General features: G+C 44.7%; 2 protein-coding genes across 2 annotated transcripts in view; one reads left to right on the top strand and one right to left on the bottom strand.

The window, feature by feature from the left end:
- Positions 1-18,036, bottom strand: part of LOC116861115 (zinc finger protein 264-like) — a 315,410-nt gene that overhangs the window by 199,954 nt on the left and 97,420 nt on the right. The gene's annotated exons all lie outside the window — the stretch shown is intronic.
- Positions 7,087-18,036, top strand: part of PEG3 (paternally expressed 3) — a 33,260-nt gene continuing 22,310 nt past the window's right edge. The window contains exons 1-2 of the mRNA XM_032847614.1: positions 7,087-7,257; positions 12,113-12,199. The gene's annotated coding sequence lies outside the window, so the exon portion shown is untranslated. The remainder of the gene's footprint in view (positions 7,258-12,112; positions 12,200-18,036) is intronic.

Here is an 18,036-nt window from a genome sequence, read left to right as displayed (position 1 = left end):
AGGGAGCCCGATGTGGGACTCAGTGTGGGGCTCAATCCTGGGACACCGGATCATGACCTGAGCTGAAGGCAGCCACTTAATCAGTTGAGCCACCCAGGTGTCCCTGACCTTAAGTTTCTTAAAAGGTAAAAGATAGTATTCATAACATGTTCATCCATTTGAGAAAGGTGGTCATAAAAAAGTACCAATTAAAAATCGTAGACATAAAGAAAATATAGCCATTGTAAAACACATAAAGTGAAATATTATACTGGATGCAGTTAAAAGGAGGAATTACAGGGGCACCTGGCTGGCTTAATCTGTACAGCATGCAACTCTTGATCTTGGGGTCGTGAGTTCCAAGTCCCATGTTGAGTATAGAGTTGACTTAATAAAAAAAAAAAAAATGTGTGTGTGTGTGTTTAAAAAAGAAAAAAAGGAATTAGCAACCCAGAAAAGAATATGAAAAATAGAGAAAATAAGATAAATGGAGGATAGATGAAGAAAGGCCAGTATACTCCAGTACAGAAGAAAATAGAATTGGAATGGCAGAAAAGCTATTTTGGCCAAGACATACTGGCATGAATTCTCCAAAAGGGAAGAAATACCTTCATCAAGCACACAAGTTCTGAGCAGGATAAACAAAAATAAATCCCACCACTTATTCTAAAAGCTCCAGGGACATTTAGATTGATATCAAACCTTCTTCTCAGCAGTGTCTGAAGACAATGGAATATTATCTTCAAAATAAGGAGAGAAGATAAAGGTCACCTTAGAATTCCATACCTAGATAAACTGTCATTTAGAAATGTCTTTTTTAGAAATACAAATAGAAAAGCAATTTTTAGAAATACAAATAGAAAGACTGTCTTACACACTAACTAAAATTTTATTTAAGGATTTATTTCATTAAAAAAAGATGAATCTAGAGAGGAGTGAAATTTAAGCAAAAATGAATAAATTATTAAAATATCAATAAGTATAAAATTAGTCACTGAATATAAAAAACTTTTTGGTTTATTTAAAAAGTATGGCTAAATTTCTTGACAATAACTAGAAAGGGGGAATAGGAAATTCAAAAATTGCTAAGGTATTCCAGGATATCTTTTATTATTTATACTGTTAAATATATACTTGTATACAAGTTAGGAATTTAAGGTGGACATTAAAATAACTGAAATATAATTGAGAGCTTCTATATTAGCAGAAGGGGGAAAAAGGGGGTAAAGAAAATTTGATCTACTCAGTAGAAAGTAAGAAAGGAAAAAATAAGCAAAGGAAAAAGCAAATCATCAAGCAAATATATCAGAAATTAAAAATGCAAACAAATTAACTCCTCTGTGAAGAGTAAACTCGCAGAGTAATTTCTTTGATATCCAACTTAACAGGAAATCATGGATTTGTTTCTACCTAAAAATATGGCCTTGAAACATAAAGCAAAAGGTAAAGAATTAACCAGGAGCAGTGGATTAAAACCTTAGGCATAATGGGTGGTTTCATGATAATTACTTAGGACTGATATATTAAGCAGAGAGAAAATTAGTAAGAATTCTGAAAATGTGAACACATAGTTAATAAGCTTGATTCTATGAACACAAAGAGAAATTCGTAGCTAGTATTTACAGAATACTCATTCTTTTCTAATGCATTGAACAATTAAAAATTGATTATATCAAGATCACAAAGGAAGTTTTAACAAAAACATCAAATAATAACATATAGGCGATGTCATTTGGCTATAGTGCAGTTAAATTAGGAATCTGTAATTAAAGACTTTTGCAGAACTTAGAAACCTAAAGGTATTCTTAAATGTCATGAAGAGGAAGTGTGATGGAAACAATATAACACGGTACTGAACAGCAGTGAAATACTCGCAAAGCCAGTCAAGTGGTACTTTGAGGGAAAGTTAAGTTTTAAGTATATCTGTTAAAAATTAATGGATTAAAATGTATGAGTTAAATATGCAACTCAAGATGCTAGGAAGAGAAACCCAAATAAGTAGGAGCTAGGAAATAATAAAATGAACAGAAATTAAATGGAAAAAAGGAATATGGTTAAAAATGCCAAAAGTCACTTTAAAAACATAAAATTGTCAAATCTTTAATAAAGCTGATAAAGAACATCAGAGTAGATGAAATGGTATTAGTACTAGAAAAGGTGACATATTACCAAAGCAGAAGAGATTATAAATCAAAGAGAATATTGTGAATAGTTCTGTGCTAATAAATTTAAGTGAAATGAACAGTTTTCTTGTAAAATATAAACGACCAAAATGACTCAAGACAAAGCAGAAATAAAAGTCCCAAACTTACAAGGAAACAAAATCTAAAATATTCTACGAAAGAAGACGTCAGATCTACATAATTTTATGGTGAGTTATACTAAGCTTTCAAAAGCAGAGAACCCTATTTTTTTTATAAACTGTTGTGGAGAATATAAGCAGCAAGATAACAATCCAAGTCATTTTATAAGGCTGGCATAACCTTGATACTGAAACCAGGCAAGGACAGTATAATTAAGAACTTAGATGCAAAAAACAAACATGAAATATAAGCCAATAGTATCCAGCTGTGTATGAATATAAATCAGACTCTCGTAGTCATGCTCAAGTAGGATTTAGGAATGCAAACATGTTTCAGCATCAGAAAATTAGACTTCATTCTCCACATTAACAGATTATATAAAATAATAAAGTATAATCTTCCCCCAAAATATAGAAAAGTCGTATGAAATTGAACTTATTCATGGTAAATTTTTTAGAAAATTAGAGCTTAAAGGAATTTCTCTAAACCCCAATAAATAGGCTCTACAAAAAAGCTTGTGAACATTTTTACTTGATGGTGAAAGGTAAGCTGTATCCCCACCTCAGAGATCCTAACCAATGTGTTATGATAATGGAATGAGTTATGATCGTCAAGAGAAAAAAATTGTCATTAATAAAGATAGTGACATTACCAAAAACCAGGAAAATTTGTAGACTAACTAATGAGTGTTAGAGCTAACAGGACTGGTAAACAAATTCACTGACTAGGAAATAAAGCAAATAGCAGATAATTCTTCTCAAAAGCTCATAATCTAATGCAAGTCATGAGAAAATATTAGATAAACTCATTGAGAGACATTCTGTAAAATCTTACTAATACCTCAAAACTGCCAAAATCATGTAAAACAAGGAAGTACTGAGAGGCTGTCACAGCCCAAAGTTGCCTAAGGAGAAGTAACAATGTGTCCTCGATAGGATTCTGGAACAAAAGGAAGACATTTACAGAAAAACCAGTAAGATAAATATAAAGTCTGTAGTTTAATTAATAATTCTGTACTAATGTTAATTTTTCCATTTTCACAACATTCCAAGGTTAGGTAAGATGTTAACATCAGGGGAAACTGGGTGAAGAATCTTTATCTTTGCAATTTTCCTGTAAACCTGAAGTTACTTAAAAAAAAAAAAAAAAGCTGTACCACATTGTAACCCCAAAATAACTGACTAAGTAATAGGGGAAAAGACCTCCTAAAATCAAATTGAAATTCCAATAGGATATATTTTCTTCAGGTGTTTTTTTTTTTTTTTAAAGTAATATTTGTACCCAACATGGGGCTTGAACTCACAACCTTGAATCATCAAGAATCGCGTGCTCCACTGCCTGAGCCAGCCAGGCGCCTTCGCGGTAGTGTGTTTCATCAAACTTGACAAGCTAATTCCAAAACTCATTTGAAGATGGAGGGTGAAGAATAGTCAAAGACGCTTTTGGAAAGCAAGGTAGGGCAGATGCCCTTTCAGGTATCAAGATGTTGAAAGCTATAACAATTACTATGATGTGTTAACACACAGAGATAGACAAATGGGCTAGGGGACAGATGAGAGAATTTAGGAACAGGCCTGCCCATCTACAGAAACATGACAGGAGAAAAATCAGATCCCAATCACAAAACATACAGAAAATTAAACATAAAAACTTCAGACTATTGGAATAGCTTTATGACTTCAGTGTGGGAAGGGATTTCTTAAGGTACAAAAAGCAGAAATATGAAGGAAGAGATTGTTAAATTTTACAGCATCCGTATTTAACACCCATAGGAAAGGATATTGATGGCTTTTCTTTAAACTTGTTTATGGTACATATTTTAGACTTCTGTTTAAGTGCAACTGGGGTAGGAAATGGGAGGTAATTCAAATTCATTATTTGCCTTTAAAGATCACCCTGGATGTTATGTAGAGAATGTTGGGAGGGAAGGGTTTGGACTAGAAGCAGTTTTTCCGAGTGAGTAGGCTAATGACCAGGGGAATTCATGGTGATTAGGATTGTGAGAAAGGGGGAAAACATTGGACAGATTTGGGATGGCTTGGATGTAGGGTTAGCAGGACTCGCTGATGAATTAGATGGTGTTATTAAGGAAAAGAAGACTCAAGAACAATTGTGAGATTTTTGGCTACCACAACTGGTGCTGTTTATAGAAGTATATAGAAATACAGAACGAGGAAAAGGAAAATAAAATATTTGTTTTAAATGCTTTCAGTTCCTGTTAGATATCGAGGGGGAGCAGTCAGTCAGCTGTTCAGCTTACAGATAAAGGAGATTGAGCTTCTGTGGAAAGTTCTGTGGCAGAGGATATAAACGTGGGAGCTGCTGGCATCTCGGTGATATTTAAACCACGCCACTAGCCGAAACTGCTGCCTCTGGAGCAGATGCTGATGGAGAAGCCTAGTGACTGACTGAGTTCTGAGGGTTTATAAGTTGAACAGAGCAGAAGCCAGCTAAGATGATGGAGAAGAGGCCACTGAAAATCAGAGTGGTGTAGGGTCACCAAAAATAAGATAGTGTGTGTTCTTGTTTGTTATTGTTTCTTTTAATGAGGATGTTGAATATCACTGAAAGATCCAGTGAAATTAAGATCCTATGTCCTAGCTGCATAGGGAATTGCTCAGCAATTTCTTTGGCTAGAAGGTATGGCATAGTAGAGGGAAAGAACGTGCAGTAAGGCCTTTGAGTTAGAAGACCACTCCATTAAGAGAGGGTTTTGGGGACCGTGGGAGGAAGGAGTGCTGAGGAAAGGGGTAGTAGCTGGAGGAGCTCAGAGGGGATGAGGTATCTGAATGGAATGAATGATCCAGGATGCAGAGAGACACTTGTATTGCAGATAGAGGACTATGAGGAGAGAGAGGATGGGGTCCATAGAATGTGTTAAAATCACCTCCAAACCTTAACCAGACATTAGCGTCACCGGGAGCTCCAAAACAGCTATAGTGCTCAACAGTTCCCCAGGTGATCCTAATGGGTGGCCAGATGTGAAAACCTCTTACCTAAGGGTAGTATCCTATTCACTTGCAGTGGTGCCTCTAGAATTTCTGTAGAGGCTGCTGGGGAGTATGTTTCAAAGGTGCATAGCAAGCACAATGTTTTCATTCAGTTTTTATGTTTACTGTGGCGCGGCTGGCTGAGAAGAGACTGGTGAAGACTTGGGGAGTTTAAAACATCCTCCATCCCACGCCAGTAACTTCTTAATGTAACAAGCAACCACTGATTTCTATTTATACTTACTAAGTATAAATAGAAAATTTAATTCGGGGCATCATATTCTATGTGCTTGTAGGTAACCTGCATTTTATAATTAACTCATGAATTTTTTTCCTCTAAAATTAAAATCCTACATTTTTATTGGCCACATAAAATTGCAATGTATGGATTTACCAGAATACCATTTAATTCTCCTGTGGAGTACACTTTTCTAATAAAAGATGATGCTCCATGAATATGCTTGCGTATTATCTTTCATACATCACTGCTTATCTTCTTTGTCTTAGTCTTTTGAAGGTAGAATAGTTGGATCAATGAGTTTCACATAATTCATTGATTTTATTGCTAGAAAAGAAATTGGTATTTCTATCAAGGATATTCAAACAGTATGGGTTGGAGAAGGGAAGAAAAATCCTTCCTTCGTCCTCCTCCCCTGCCCCTCCATTCCTTTTCCCTCCAGGTAACCAGTTAACGAGTTCTTGTATTGTTTTGTGCAAGTTTTATCTGTAGATGAGTTCATCCTTAACAAACAAACAAATGAAAACACTTACCAGCTCATTCCTACAAACTTGAGCAACTTATGTGTTTACCTAACACTGGGAGTCCTTGGTCCTTCCTAGTCCCAGACAGCTGCCCCTCACTGTTGTCCCGAGCTAGCGGTCCCCTCCCTGGTGTCATCTGCGGGTCGGTGGTCTGCCACCCAGTGCGGCGGGGCTCTGCGGAGCGGCTTGCAGGGTGTGTGCGGGGCGCTGAGTCTTCTGGGAGTCTGTTCAGGGATCTGTGCGGGCGCTGTGGGGTCTGTATGGGGACCGGTGCAGGTCTGCCGGGTGGTGGTGAGGTCTGCCCGGGGTTTGTGCCCGGTACCGGCGGGGTCTGCGAGGGTCTCTGCAGGGATCTGTGCGGGACACTGGCAGGGTCTGCGGGGGTCTGTGCAGGTCTGTGCTGGCGATGGCGGGGATGCATGCGGGGATCCGCGTACCGAACTCGTCCGCGGCGCCCACCTCGCCGGGCTTTGAGGCAGCGCGGGATTTTCTGCCGCGGGTCTGTCAGCCATTTGTGTCTTCCCGTGAGGTACCAGCGTCTCCGTGGCCGCCCAGCTTTCTGGTGCGGCTGGTCTTTCCCGTACTGGTTCCGAGAGCGGCTCCTTTACCGAGGGAGCTGGCCCGCGTCTCCCATGTCCCAGGCGGAGAAGTGTCGTCTCCCACCTTCTCGCTTGTCTTTGCACTTCTACATACTTGGTTTTGCCCGCTGGATTTTCACTTTTTGGACAAATGTACGTTATTTTTCTAAGTTGGTTTTGTGTTTGGGCGTCATTAGTTGGCCCTTCTCGGTGTCACCCCCTTTCTTTGTGTGGGGGTCACACACACCCGCCCACCGCTCCCTCCCCCCTTAGCAGACCCCTCTTAGGGGCCCCTAGTATCAGCTCAGTTGACGTCAACCTCCAGCCTTCGCGCCAAGCCGTAGGCACGGCAACCGCAGCCTGATTGGCAGGGTTCAGAGGCGTGGCGAGGGGGCCCGGGGTGGGAAACTCGGCCGCTGATTGGCCTGCGCTGGAGCCCCGCCTCTGCGGAGAGCCTGACAAGGAGTCGCGCGCAGAGGCTCGGTGCAGACGCCGGGAGCTGCGGGAGGACGAGGTTGGAGCTGAGGAACGGGCATGTCCACCCTGGGCTGGTGGCGCCGCCGGGCGCCAGGGGTCCTGTGGGCGTGCTAGACCGTACACGGGGGCTGCACCTTGGTCGGGCCCCAGGCCGTGTGGTGAGGGGAGGTGAGTCGGGCTGGCGCTCGTCCTGCACAGCCATATCAGGACGGTGTCAGGATGCAGCGTGAGGTGGCACAGCGGTCACACGCCACAGTCCGGGACCCTGGTGGGCCGGGGGGTGGGGCCGGCGGACGTCGTCGCCTGGCAGGGTACTCCCTCAGCGGGTCTCGGGCGTGGGTTGCCGCACTTGCCGCAGGCGCCATCTTGTGTGGCCCACCGGGGTCCCGGGGACGGGTCATCCCGCTGAGGTGGCCGCGGAGCTGGGGGACTGCCGCGCCATCTTGCCTGTGGAAGTAGGGAACGGGGACCGGTTGGCCGCGGACTCCTCTCCGGCGAGCCAGCCAGAGTGGGCGCCGGGGAAGTGGCGGGCTGGCGGGTTTCAGGGCGCCCCCTCCGTCCGCAGCTGGGTCTGGGGGCTGCAGACTGCTACGTCCATCCCACGGTGTCCCTGACAGGCGGGTTCGCTCCAGCTGTCCCTGCATCCCTGCTAGTCCTTGGGGGAGGGGCCTGTTTTGCCGCAGTGGCGGCGGGAGGAGCTACGGGCTGCAAGGGGCGGGGCCGAGGGCTTCATGCCTGTGGGGTAGTTTCTCTGGCTGTGAGAGCCTGGGGGTCCTCCTCCCCGCAAGCCCTAGCGCCTTCTTCGGTGTGGGCGGTGACGTTAGCGGCACAGGCGCTGTCCTGATTGGTTGGCTGCGGGTTGGGGGCGGGGCCAGGGGCTGTCAAGACTGCGGCTCAGCTGGGTTACCTCTGTCTGCTGAGTCCCGCCTACCTTGGCGCCATCTTGGGGGGGAGTGGCCGAAGTTTGACGCGCAGGCGTGATGGTGGCTGGCCGCAGCAGGGGGCGGGGCCAGGGGCTGTGGTGGCTTTGGAGAACCTGTGTTCCACGCAGTGATTGAAGGCTGCAGGGTCTCGACTACTTTGCAGCTCTTTTGGTAGTCATGGGTCTGGCTGCAGAGGCCGACTAGCGTGGGGTCTGGACTCTGACTTCTGAGAATGGACCACGGCAAGTGACTGGAGGCCGTTTTATTGGCTCGCTCCATGTGTGTGGTCTGGAGAGTCAGCGTCTACTGAAGCCAGGCATTGTGCCTGAAGTTTGCCGCAGCGTCCGCGGCCGTCATGAAACCATCAGTTCCGAGGGACAGGGCTACAGGCTGATGGCGTGCCCGCTCTTTCTCCTAGACCACCCTTTTCCTACTGTTTGGGGACAGTTGGCGCCCTGGATGTGTCTGGCCCCATCATTTGGCTAGGGGAAGTGCTGGGGGTGCGGGAGCGGTGGAGGTGTGTTGCGCAGGTTCTGTTGGTGGGCTTGGGGCGGGGCCTGGCCTGAGAAGCCCTGCTTGCTCTGGCACCATTTTTTTTGGTCGACAGGTGGCAGCCGAGACTTACTGCGCAGGCGCCATCCTGCAGGCCTGCAAGGGGTGGGGGGCGTCATCCTGCAGGCCTGCAGGGGGTGGATCGAAGGGGAGGGGCTGCAGAGCTCGGCCCACTTAAGCGCTGTTTGGCCAACAGGTGGCAGCCGAGACTTATTGCGCAGGTGCCATCTTGAGTGACAGTAGGGCTGGCTGTGGCGGGGGTGGGGCGCGGGGCGCGGGGGGTAGGTGGGCCCAAGAGGAGGGGCTACAGAGTTCGGCCCACTAGCACTCTTCATTGGCCGACAGGTGGCAGCTGAGACTTATTGCGCAGGCACCATCTTGAGTGACAGTGGGGCTGGCCGCGGCGGAGGTGGGGCAGGGAGTAGGTGGGCCCAAGAGGAGGGGCTGCAGAGTTCAGCCGACTAGCACTCTTCGTTGGCCGACAGGTGGCAGCCGAGACTTACTGCGCAGGTGCCATCTTGAGTGACAGTGGGGCTGGCCATAGAAGGCGGTCAAGGGGGTGGGGCTGCGGAACTCAGCCCGTTCTAGTACTGTTTGTTGGCCGACAGGTGGCAGTCGAGACTTACTGCGCAGGCGCCATCTTGAGTGACCGTGGGGCTGCCGCGGAGGGAGGGGGTGGATCCAAGGGGAGGGGCTGAAGAACTCAGCCCACTCTAGTACTGTGGGCCAACAGGTGCCAGCCGGACTTACTGCGCAGGCGCCATCTTGAGTGACAGTGGGGCTGGCCTTGGGGGGCGGGCCCAGGGGGTGGGGCTGCAGAACTCAGCCCACTCTAGTACTGTTTGTTGGCCAACAGGTGGCAACCGAGACTTATTGCGCAGGCGCCATCTTGAGTGACGTTGGGGCTGGCTGTGGAGGGGTGGGGTGAATCCAAGAGGAGGGGCTGCGGAGCTCGGCCCTCTGTAGTACTGCTTGTTGGCCAACAGGTGGCAGCCGAGACTTACTGCGCAGGCGCCATCTTGAGTGACAGTGGGGTGGGGGTGGGGCCAGGTGGAGGGCCTGCGGCGCTCCTCCCACTCTAGCAGTATCTTTTGGCTGCCACGTGGCAGCCAAGACTTACTGCGCAGGTACAATCTTAAGTGACAGTGGGACTGGCTGCTGCTGCTGGGAGGTGTGGTCCCCACGAGCCCAAGGCGGGGGCTTCGGAGCTCCACCCACTTGATCAACAGGTGACAGCTAGAGCTTATTGCGCAGATGTTACCATCAGCGATTTTTATTTCTGGGGGCACACCCAAGGGTGGCTTTCATGTTTTGAGTGACTAACGGGAGACTAGACTCCTACCCATCTTGGCCTGGGATCGCCCCCCCCCCCCGAGGTTTATTGCACAGGCGCCATCTTGAACGATGCCTCAGCTGCGAGGGAGGGTGGCCCTGAGGGAGGGGCTGGCTTGTCCTGAATGACAGACAGGGTCTGCAGACCCATACCCACCCTAGCGGTATATTTGTTGGCGGGTAGATGGCTGCCGAGGCTTGCTGCGCAGGCGCCATTTTGAGTGAGTGGCAGAACTACAGGGGGCAGTTGTGAAGGACGGGCTGTCTTGTCCTGATTGATGGGACTGCAGACTCCTGCTTGTTCTTGTGCCATGTTGGCCAGTAGGTGGCTCTGAGGGTTACCGCGCAGGCACCATCAGGAATGGCCATGGAGTTGGAGGGTGGGCCTGCGGGTGTTGTTGCCATGTCTTGAGGGACTAAGGGCACCTGTGTAGTCCTGCTTACCTTTGCTGGCCAAAGGGAATGTGAGGTTTGCTGTGCAGGCACCCGTTTGGCAGGCCCAGACTGTTTCCCGCAGTGGCCATGCAGCATGGCGGGAGGCGCGTTTCCTTGGAAGGATACCAAAGCCAGCTCTCAGGGGAATGTGAGGGACAGGGCTCACCCGTACAGCTCGGAGGGTCAGTCTGGAAGACTGGGGTTCAGATTTAGATCTTTTAATACGTTTGGGGAAGGTCAGGGAAGGTCAAGAAAAGGTCAAGAAAACGGAGATGGCAGGCTGTGGATGTAAGGTTTGGGGTTTGGAGGCTCTGAGGGCAGTATGGAGGTTATGCAAAGAAAAAGGTCTAAAAGCCTATGAACTAGACAGTTCAGAGCTACAGACAGTTACAAGAGGGCGTGGTATGGGAGATTATGGAGTGGATGCTCTCTAGGCAAGTCCGGGCGTGGTTTTGGGCGGAGGCTGTGGGAGAGCTGGAGGGGCAGGGCTTCCTGCTTAAAGAGGTGAGGTGGGGATGCTCCTGCGCAGAGCTCCTTGGGGCACTGTCACAGCGTCCTCTGGAGGACAGTGATGCTTCCAACACTGAATTAGCTTTCACCATGTTTCCTTAAGTCTATTCTGGACTCCAGGGGAGGCTGCTTCTAGTCCTAGCTCCAACAAAGGAGCCTGTAAGTCCCTACCTTTATTTTTTATTTATTTATTCTTTTTAAGGTAGTAGGGAAGGTAAGACGTTGGATTCTTCCTTCCCAACGGTGGTGAGAGAAAATTAAGAATGTACATCCACTGGTGAACAATGTTTCAATATATAGTAGAGCTGTAATGATGAAGATGCTTCCCCCAGGTGCTTCTAATTGACTGAATGCATGCTCTGAGGCACAGAGGGACTTGAAATAGGAAGTGTTAATCCGCTGGAAGCGTGTTGATAATCTCTAAAATGTTACATAAGGTTAAGGAATGATATTACTACTTAATGATAGTACTGAGGTCCACATATAAGTTAATTTTAAGTTAAGTTCATATTACTTAAATTTAAAGTAGTTAAATGTCTGGCCCTGCATCACTGGCTGTTAAATGACAAAACTGGAATTTAATTCACTTTACTAAAGGGTGCATATTGTTGCTGCTCCGTGTGGTCTTCATGGAAAATGTCAGTAGATGTTCTGTTTTCCAAAATGACATTACGATGATCTATAATAGTCTGCCATGAGGTCTGAACTTGAGTTCTCTGAGCATCTGCTTTTCTGTGAACTGGGAACTAGAAAATTAATCGTGTTGTGGTAAGGAGTGACAAAGATAATAAAAGTAAGATGTTGAGCACTATATAGGGCATGTGACTAGTAAATTGCTGTACTACATTAGCTATTCTTTCCTCCGATTTTTGCCTGCAGCACGCATTCTTTGCTTTTAGAGGGACAGCCAGTGTCACATAGATAATAACTTCCGTTGAATTCTTGACTTGATTTCTTAATCCAAAGCACTGTGTCTTTACTATTTTGCTCTGTTTGTTAGAAAGCGTTCTGAGGTACTCAGAAATTGGCTTGCACACCCATTGACATAACCTCATTGGAAAAAGGTTGTGATTAGAGTCCAAGATACATCTGCCTCAGGGAGCAATGCCCATGGGCCCTTCCATCCTGGAAGGAAGAGCTCTTCTTCCTGGTCTGGTTTGACCTCTGTCACTGGAGGAACTGGAGATGCATCTGTTATACAGTCCTTTTCAGCCTGAGCAATGTATATATAAAGTAAACTTGATATCTCATGTTTTCTTTTCTTTCCCCAGCTTTGCCTTCTCGAGCTTCTATCCTTCTCAGAGACAGCTGGCAAGAGGAAGAGGGACTAGGTCCAAACACTAGGTGGCCAGGTCCAGGTGAGCTGAATTCCCTTCTCACAGTGCTACACTCATCCTTGGAGCGAACACATTTTTCCTCATCCTGACACTTTCCTACTGCATAGGTGTTCCATATAGCCATGCAAGTGTCATTTGTGCTCTGAAAACTCACTGACTTTTCTGGTGAGTTTGTGTGTTCACCAGAAATTCTCCTTGGCTTCACGCTATCCTTTTCAGTTTCCTACTTCTTTTTGAAACACTCAGCTGCATCTTCAGACCTGCTCTTTCTCTCTTGTTGGGTGATTAAAGAAGCATGAGAGATTCATTGGTTCATCTATCAAACGTGACCCCGAGTGGGAAAGGAGTTCCTACTCTATTGGGTAATGAAAAATGTTGAAAAAACAATTGTATCTTTCATGTTTTGGGGACAGAACATTCATTATGAACAACAGTTAACCTGAAAAAGGCCACATAGGGCCTTCCTGGGAAAGTCATTGAGAGCCCTGAAGAAAGGAGGACAGTAGTATGCTTTAGGAAGAATAGTCTTAAGCAGAGGGGATGGGGCATTCCTGAGGGATCCAGAGATAAAGACCAAAAGTCTAGGATACCTGGAGCAAAGGAAAGAATTGAGTGGCATTTGAGCAAATTATGGATTTTGATGGTCAATAGGAACTGTATTGTGAAAGGCCTTACAGTCAATGGTAAGTAGATGGGCTTGATATGAAGCATAGTGGGAAACCACTGAGGTGTTTAGCCATGAAAGTAACATGGGAATCAGGTTTGTGTTTTAAACGTACCATCTGGTTGTTCGGTTTAGGGGGGGAGGGTGGAAACTGGTTGCAGGGAAACCACCTCAGGTCTGGGTGAGAGGTGGTGGCTTGGATTCAGATCAGAGCAAGGAGTTAAGTGAAGTGGATGGATTTGAGAGAGGTACTAAGAGACTCAGGAGGGCCTGTACTCTTCTTTCATGGCTTGCTGACTGTTGCAGATAAGGTGCAACAAATCACATTATGTGGAAAAGAGAGAAGAATAGCAAAAGTTGTTCATTCCATCAGCAAACATGGACACTATATGCCCAGTCTGGGATAGGACCATGTTAGATTCTGTGTCTCTGGAAGTGGGTAACATAGTCACTGACATCAGTATCTTCTGAATGAGAACTCTAGTTAGATGGAGAGTAAGAAAACATGCTCACCAAGATAGGTGGCCATGCTGATGGTATTATCATCTGGAGAAAGTCTTACGTGCTGTCCGAGCTGGGCTCCTGGGAATAGATTTGTTTATTCCTGGCCTCAGTGAATGCTCCAAGTAGCCAGTGTCTGATGCTGAAGCCTGTGGAGACTCAGGAACCTTATTTTAGCTAAGGACTCATATTAGTAGGTACACATGACTGAAGCTCAGGAGACTTCTAGAAACCCTACTGACATATTAATTTATGTTGAAAAATAGTGTGCCTAAAGTACAATGTTCCTGTTTTCTCAATTTTGGTTATCAATTTTTGGTGGGAGATAAGTACAACAGGGACCCAAATACTCAAAAGTACGTATGATCAGCAAATTCTTTCTCTGTATGCAGACCTACATGGGAAGTGAAACCATAATGAGCAGGTTGCTTGGCAAGTATGGAATCAAGACGAGAGGATGCAGACAATGTTTAATAGCACTGGCCCGTAAAGTAGCCTGGTGCCACCATCTGGTGCAGTGAAGCTCTTGGTAGGATTACTAGGACACCAGAAGCCTCTTGTCTACAGTCCCTTTCCTCCCCAATTTCCATTCAGATTAGGTCTAACCAGAGTAGCCCTTTTCTGTACATGGTTAGATGAACCATACTTTGTGGCCTGCCTTTCCATGCTCTTTCTCTTTTGAGGGAAAAAATCTGATCAGCTAATTATTGACATTTAAGTATGGTCAGATATGTCATACTGGTTCAGAAGACATTCTCTTTAAAGTAGCTTTATTCATCTTGAACTGTTTGGAATCTGATCATTAAACTAAACTCTGAGATACTGTTTCCTCTCTTCTGAAATTTTTGGGGAAACCCCACAGGAATGGACAACAACAAGGAAATTTTGCTGCAGTGTGGTAAGTGCTGAGCTTATGTGAGAGACGTAAGCCCAGGGTGATGTGGAGATAACCTGAGCGGAGCCATGTAAAAGACCAGAGAGTAGAGATTGAGGCCAGTGTGGTAGGGAGAGTGGTCATTTACTCTTTGCGGACATTCCCATATAAAATTGGTTGCCCAACAGCTCCTGTTGGACGTATGGTGCTGTTCATGGTCAGTTGGACAAGACCACACATCTAAGTCTAGAGCAGTGGTTCTCACTGTATAGCTCCTGGAGGGCTTGTTTGAATGCCTATTGCCTAGAGCGCCACAGACCTCGTAAGTCATCATACCTGGAAAGGCAGCTACATATTTCACAAGTACCTCAGATAGCTTTTGGCACCCCCAAATTTGAGAACCACTACCCTAGAAGAACTTGAGCCATGGTGTGCACTTGCAAATTCGGAGAGCTTGAGTTGTTAGTCTCTCGGCACTGGGCACTTCACTGGGAGGTGAGGTAGGACTGAGACAGGGGCAGCATTTACCCAGGTGCATGCTGAAGTAGAGACTGTTGGTCTGCAGAAAGAGGCAGGAGAATGGAGCAAATGAGAAGAGAGAGGAGACTGCACACCATGCTGTCCCTGAGAAATGAAGAAAGTAACTGCCTCGCTTCCTGACTTTAAAGTTCTCAATTCTAGCCCCCCTGGATGAGGTAGGTAGAATGAGCGAGGGGGCAGAATCTAGGTGCACCATGATGAGGGACCAAAGTAAGTAAATAGAGATGGGGATAAAGAAGCTTTCTTGGAGCTTTTCTCAACTGATGGGATGTGGGGAGCCTGAGGTCAACCAGTGGGGTCACAGGATTTTTTTATCTCTCCTTACACATCCCACTCAGGTTTCCAAGTCTCTGGTATGTGTTCTTTGAGTTCTTCCAAGTTCAGTTAAATTCTTGACCCACTGATCCTTTGATTGAGGCCAGAGACACTGCACTTATAGCAGGGACACCTGATGAATTCCATCCTTGTTTCAGTTGAGACCCCTATTTTTGTTTTCTATTCATGAAATAGAGAAGTGAAGTGCTTTAAAACTTTTAAAGAATAGCACTAAAACTGCAGCATAAACCACAATGGCAACGCTGTTGTCCTGGCAGCAGCACTGTCCTGTGGTTTTGGGTGGTCAAGCTCATGTCTGAAATTCACTCCATATAAAATGTTCGTAATGCACGTAACATTTCATGGTTAGACGTCCAGTGTGTGTAAGAACAGATATCTGGAGGTTAAAGAACAGCTAGAAATCTGGAAGCTCTTCTACCTGGTGTGGAGATTGAGACTGGTTTTCCCTCATTTGTCTCCTCTCTCGGACTTGGTGGTCTCCCTTGGCCCCTAGGACCAGAGTCGGCCTGGTCCCTCTGTGTCTCCACCTTTGCCCCTGTCTGCAGAATGTGGTCAGACCTTTTAAGGTCCTGCCTTTGGCTAGTACTTAACCCACTTACTACTCTAGAGAACAGAGGGAAATGCAGAAGCTTTAGTAACTAGGGGCATGTGAAGGTCCACCTCCAAGTCAGAAAAGATGATGGGTGGGCCATGTGGCCAGAATTTAGTTTCAACAAAACAGGACAGAGGGGAGGCCCTACATGAGGAATGCCATCAAGTGGTGCACAGGCTCGAGGTGGGTGTACGGATAGTGAGTGGAGGACACCATGGGAGCAACGTGAGGTGGCCTGACGGGGAGAGGGAAGTGTCAGAGTAAGCAGAGGCCATGTCCCGAGCACCACCACAGCAGACGGAGTGCTGACAAACAGTAACAAGCAGAAAGAAAGAAGACAAATAGCAATTAAATTTACTTTAGACTTTTATATTCAAAAAATGTTTTTCAATTGTGAACTTAGGAAAACATTTAAACTAAAATGCCAGAAGAAATGGAAGTATCTTTTATTACTTTTTAAAAAAATTTTCCCTGGTTTATGAAATCTTTACTCAAGATTTATGTGGAAGTTTTCTTCTGGTTTAGTTTATACTTACTTCCATATGTTTAATTATTTTTGTAATTTTTATTTTAGCACAAGTGAGAGATCATACCCAATTCATTAATGTTTCAGACAAGTTATAAGAGTGCAGGTTGATAGGATGTGAGACAGTGGTTGGGAGGAAAGTGTGATATGCCTTCTGGAGAGCTCAGAATGTTTCCACATTTTCAGTCTCCATTTAGAAGGATGTGTTTTTTTATGCGTGTACATGTACTACTTTGTTGCTGTTTAACAGTGTCTACAAGAATTTTCATATAAATACATTTCCACTTACAGCTTTGCTTTCTAAAAATTGCATTATATTCTTTTGTGTGGATATTTTCATCATTTTCTAACATATAAATGTCATGTGTACTGTACAGATTTATACCTTATTTTAACTTAATGCTTCAAAATTTTTTTACATTAATGGTTTCTGTCAAGTTTAAATAAACCAGTGTGTTTGTAGAATGGAATACTATGTGGCCTTTAGAAAGAATGATGTAGATCTGTATGTACTAGTACAGAAAGATAACCATCATAAATTACTAAGTTTTACAGTGCACACATAAGGGGCACCTGGCTGACTCAGTGGGTAGAGCATATGACTTTTGATCTTGGGGTTGTGAGTTCAAGCCCCATGTTGGGTGGAAAGTTTATTTAAAAAAACAAATAAAAAAAAAAACATACCCATGCCGAACTCCTAATGTGATCTCATTTAGGTAAAAATGAGATGCTACTCTATATATGGATGTTGGAAGGTTTAGAATAGAAACAAATTTGATCAATGGGTATGGCTTGTAGTTTCCCCATCAAATACTCTGTAACTGAACATTGCCCTATCTTCTGTGTTTGTAATCAGAAATAAAATTTTTTGAAAACATGACTTAATGGCTACATAACATTCTATTAAAGATTTTTATCTGTTTTCATTCCTTCCTGTTTGAAATTTTTGGAAGAATGCTGTTTTGAGTACAGTGATTTATTTTGGTGTGAACAAAGTATGTTTATTATTGGCCTTAGTGGTCTTAGCCTTCTAGCGATGTTTTGAAATAAAGAATTTCTTGTCAGGAGGCCAGACACCAACACTGGTTTTATTATTCTTTCCTAATGTCAAAGGCTATCTCCAGCCTCCTTGGAAAGCATACTTGAATAACTGGTCAGATATTAAAGTGTTGGCTGTCGCCTCTTACCACGTTTGTCAAAATTAATTTACTACTTAGTCCTCAGAAAGTTTATAGTTTGTATTTAAACAGTTAATGCTTTTCTTGACTGAAAGACCTTTCTTTATTATAAACTAAATCCCGCATGTGTATATACTTCGTTGCAAGTCAGTTTTTGGACTGCGTTAGCTCTGTTAGTGTATTTGTCTTAACACTCGCATCATTGTGTTGGAAAGAATACTTCATGTTTTCATATGTTTGGGTCATTTTACAGACAACTCCCTCCTCCCACCACACACATACCTTACTCAAAATTCTCCTGATACTTTTGTACATTTATTTACCTAGAGGAACTGGATTCTCATTTTGTCAAAACTCCTCACCCTGTTACTGAATCTTAATTTATGTTCAAGGAAGGATTGACAAAAATTTCCACATTCCCAGCTGAAAACATATGTTTTCATTTATTAGGACTTGTTTTATGTTCTGTACATTTAAAATTTTTGTTTGAGGTTCCAAATACTTTGTTGAATTTATGGGAATTTATTTTGTTATTAATGGGCTTCTTTTCTTGTATTTATTGATGAGGTTTTTCAGCTCAAAATAATGCTTTTTCCACATGACGCCTTTCATTTCTTCAGTTGTGTTTGCTAGGTTTTTTCCAGAAT

The sequence above is a fragment of the Lontra canadensis genome, unplaced genomic scaffold (genome assembly GCF_010015895.1).
Source record: "Lontra canadensis isolate GAN:19392208 unplaced genomic scaffold, GSC_riverotter_1.0 scaffold191, whole genome shotgun sequence".
Taxonomy (NCBI): Eukaryota; Metazoa; Chordata; class Mammalia; order Carnivora; family Mustelidae; genus Lontra; species Lontra canadensis.
The sequence above is the reverse complement of the archived record's forward strand: the minus strand, read 5'-3'. Positions and strand labels throughout refer to the sequence as shown.